Consider the following 5,000-nt stretch of genomic DNA (forward strand, 5'->3'; position numbering starts at 1 on the left):
GTAATAATAATAATAATAATAATAATAATAATAATAATAATAATAATAATAATAATCCTTTCTTCCCCCAGTCTTTAATTCCAAGGTATTCTGCAACTTGTCTGTTCAGCTAATTGTCCCCTTCAAAGTTTTCTCATTATTTTATCCTTCAAAATCTTTTCATTTTGGCTTTCCTGATCCTCTCCCCATTCAAATGCTCCGGGGTTGGTATAAGAGTTTTATTTTCAAAATGTCTCGTGTGCATTTTCTAACTATTTTCACCTTTAAATTGTTCCTTGTTTAATATAAGTAATGATTTCCCTCTTAATGTTTCTGGCCCGCTACATAGGTAAAGCAGTCTCCCTTTGTAATAATAATAATGATCATCATCATTATTGATATTACCTCCGCCAACGAAGTTGGAAGGAGGTTATCTTCGTTGGAAATAGGTTATGTTTTCGCCCCTGTGTGTGTATGTGTTTGTTTGTTTGTGAACAGCTTCCTGCCCACAATTTTTATCGTGATGAAACTTGCAGGGATTGACTGTTATGTAAAAAGCTGGAAATGATTAAATATTGGAAGGTCAAGGTCAAAGGTCAAGGTCGCAGTCAAGCAAAATGTCCAATTCACGTAATCAGTCTTAAGTTTTGACATCATTGTAACAGATATCAAACTTGGTTCATATTTGAGTGTATGGAAATCCACGCCAATTAATGCATGCTAAGGTCAAAGGTCAAGATCGAGCAAAAGGTCAAGAAATATGGCACTTTAGCGTAGGTCTGCTCTCTACTGATTTCCCCTCCAGTTATTATTATTATTATTATTATTATTATTATTATTATTATTATTATTTAAAAACCCATTTTATGGCCTCCCATTTCACCTCGATTCAGACCTTTCCATCTTTTTATCCAACCTCTCTATACTAACACGAAACTGAAGTGTTCCCCCCACCCACAAGGCCTCAGCTCTGAATGACCTTCCCTGCCCCAACATCGGACCATATAACCCACATTCTATAAATCTAATGAAAATAAATTTTGTGAAGTGTAATCGTATGGATCAGGGTTATATGTTATCAATCTTTTGATCAATTGTTTATAATGTTGAATGCTGATGTGTAGAAAAATCATCATATTGATTTAATAAAAAAAAACAGTGAGGGAATTAAGGTAGCAGATACACACACACACACACACACACACACATATATATATATATATATATATATATATATATATATATATATATATATATATACATATATATACATATACATACACATACATATACTGTATATACACATTACCAATATTTAAAAGAGACATACATTATAACAATGTTACATAGGTAGCACTTTATGAAAACTATTTTTTTGTGAATTCGGTCATAGAATTATAAATTCCTGCTTGTGTATCGGTCACTCAAAACTTTTACATCCTAATGGAGATATTACTGCAGTAAATAACAACTGTTTTTTCCAAATGATATACTTGCATTATTTATAGAGAAAAATATGCTAGAAAAGCATGCTATCTTTTTTTCCTTAGGATTTTTGTTATTTTTATGAGCTATGCAAGAATATAATACGAGATTTACATGAATTTTATCAGTATTGCATTAACAGGAATTTCTTGTCCAATATTTGACGAATGTTTATGTTTTGTGAAATCTTGTGTGTAATATATTTTCCAATTAAAGGAGATTAAAGAAAAAAAATAAGAAATCAATTTCTACTAAAATATGATACTAGATTTACATGAATTTGATCAGTAATGCAATAACAGGAATGTTTTGTTTATGTTTCGTAAAATCTGTAATATATTTTCCAATCAAAGAAGATTAAAGAAGAAAATAAGATATCATTCTGGACTTTTGATAATTTTAAGCAGATGATTGAAATCAATTTCAGAAATATGATGTCTTTAAATGAGAATTATTTTCTACATTGCCAATTAAAAAAGGATTTGAGTGGTTACTTCTCTTCTAATTGCATGATTATGCACGTAATATCTATCTATCCCACTGATTCCAAATTATATTTGATAAAGCTTCTTAAACATAACGAAATTGTCATCCGTTTTCAGGATTTTATAAATTATGATGCATGTTAATAGATTCCCTCTAAGCCCCTTGCATCGTCCATTTTCATGAATTTATATTATCAATATTATTATTTTTATTATTATTATTATTATTATTATTATAAGCTAGGTTATAACCCCACTTGGAAAAGCAGGATTCTATAAGCCCAAGGGCTCCGACAGTGAAAAATAGCCCTGTGAGGAAAGGAAAGGCAATAAGTAAACTACAAGAGAGGAAAAACAATCAAAATAAAGTATTTCAAGAACATTACCAACATTAAATTAGATCCTTTACATAATAACTATAAAAACTTCAAAGAAACCAGAGGAAGAGCAATAAGATAGAACAGCATGTCCGAGTGTACCCCCAAGCAATAATAATATCATCATCATCATCATCATCTCCTCCTACGCCTATTGACAGTGCCGCCTCTACAATCTTACATTGCTTCCAAAAAATCTCAAATTATTGCAATTTCTTTACTCAATCAGCCTCTAAAATGTTTGTGTTGATAAGTAAATCAAAACCTTCTAAGGTCATTTCATCTCAGAACTGAGCTAACAAGTAATATAAGAGCATATGAACATCCTCGTTACTACATATTGCTGGTGATCGAATTAAAGGCAAAATGAATTAAATCTCATCTGATCTCTGAGAGCAATTGCAAACTTAGGCCTGTTTAATTCCGCAGTAATTGGGATCTCCATGTGGAGAAGGTTCCTCAGCTTCGTATTCAGAAACTTAAATGGCATTAAACCTCAAAATCTCTCCTGATGAAGGATTTACGAAGAGAAGTCACAACGCTTGAGCTTCAAGAATTGCAAGAGGGAAACTCGTTTCATTTTCCTTGACTTGTTGATTGGGAAAATGTAGCCGTTAGCAGCTCGTGATTTAGAAGTGAATGAGTAAGACATGTCTAGTTTCTTCTGTTTGTTTGAATGTGGGAATTTACTTCTTATGGAGTTTACTACCACTAGAGAGTTATTGGGTCCTTTGACTGGCCAGACAGTTCTACATTAGATCCTTCTCTCTGGTTACTGCTCATTTTCCTTTTGTCTATACATACACTGAGTAATCTGGCCTATTCTTTACATATTTTCCTGTTTTCATATACCTGACAACACTGAGGTTACCAAACAATTCTTCTTCACTCAAGAGGCTAGCTACCGCACTAAAATTGTTCAATGTCTACTCTCCTCTTGGTAAGGGTAGAAGAAAGACTATCTATGGTAAGCAGCTCTTCTAGGAGGACACTCCAAAATCAAATCATTGTTCTCTAGTCTTGGACAGTGCCATACCCTCTGTACCATGGTCTTACATTGTCTCGGGGCAGAGTTCTCTTGCTTGAGGGTACTTTCGGGCACACTATTCTATCTTGTTTCTCTTCCTCTTTTTTTTTCCCAGATTTTATAGTTTAATGTGAAAGATTTGTTGTGGTGTTGCTGTGCTTAAAATGTTTTATTTTAATTGTTAATTTCTTCTCTTGTAATTTTCTTATTTCCTTTCCTCACTGGGCTATTTTCCCTGTTGAAGCCCTCGGGCTTATAGCATTCTGCTTTTCCAACTAGGGTTGTAGCTTAGCAAGTAATAATAATAATAATAATAATAATAATAATAATAATAATAATAATAATAATAATAATTTCAACTTTTGCTTAAGAAGTAAATGAGTGAAACATGTTTAGTTTTTTCTTTTTATTTGAATATGGGAATTGAATCTTATGGAGTTTCTCATATGTTAAGCTTTTGCTTAAGATGTAAATGAGTGAAACATGTTTAGTTTTTTCTTTTTATTTGAATATGGGAATATAATTCTTATGGAGTTTATCATATGTTCGGCTTTAGCTTCATTGAAATCGCTTAGTTTGTTTTGCTTTATTAATTAAGCCTACTGGCTTGTACATTGATAACGTATTTGCCTAGCATTTGCATGGCAGCAAATCGATCCCAGCCCGGGACTGTGGGTTTAAGCAGTTTACTGGGGAGGCCACTGCTATGGTTGGGCACCACAGTGAGACGGTTGGGCTTGCCCGGCTGACGTTCTGGTGAGCATCTATTCTTTTGAAACTAGAACTGAAACCAAACATCTTTACTTTTACGTTTGATATTTAAGATATCTATTGATTTTAGAATTTATCTCTTAAGATTCTTTTCTAATTTGCGTTTCATCCTCACAATATTGGTTTAGAAATTATATCAGGTAAGCAATATTTGTTTTCTTTGGTTCATTGAATATGGCAATATATCTGAAGGGCCCGGAGTTCGAATACTCAGAGCTTTGAAAGAATGGCTCAAAAAATAAACGAGTAAAGAACATTGGTTTAATCTTGCTTCGTTGAGCACCGGAAGTTTTTTTTGTTTTTGGTTTTTTGTGGGAGGGCATTTGTTGTCGGTGCACCTTTTGCGATGCTCTGTACGGTCTATGCAACTTCACCTCTGCTTCTCGCTGTTCCCACCTTTTGTTACTGAATGTGACCTCCTTGAAGCCAGCGCCGATTCATATGGCCTACTGTACATAAGTCCATCTGGCTTTATAATTCCTGTCTGTTTAACTTTCCTTCCACGTTGCTACGTTAATTATGGAAACTATATAAAAAAAAGATAGAGTACTCTTGCTTGAGGGTACACTATTCTATCTTATTTCTCTTAGTCTTTTTTTTTTTTTTAAAGTTTTCTTAGTTTATGCCTGAAAATTTTATTTTAATGTTGTTACTGTTCTTGAAATATTTTATTTTAATTGTCCATTACTTCTCTTGTAGTTTATTTATGTCCTTATTTCCTTTCCTCACTGGGCTATTTCCATGTTGGAGACATTCGGCTTATAGCATCCTGCTTTTCCAACTAGGGTTATACCTTTGCAACTACTACTGCTACTACTACTGCTACTACTACTGGATATTTTTACTTGTTCAAAGGCTGACGAGGCGAGAATTTTT

Source organism: Palaemon carinicauda, chromosome 21, assembly GCF_036898095.1.
Source record: "Palaemon carinicauda isolate YSFRI2023 chromosome 21, ASM3689809v2, whole genome shotgun sequence".
In the NCBI taxonomy this organism is placed as follows: Eukaryota; Metazoa; Arthropoda; class Malacostraca; order Decapoda; family Palaemonidae; genus Palaemon; species Palaemon carinicauda.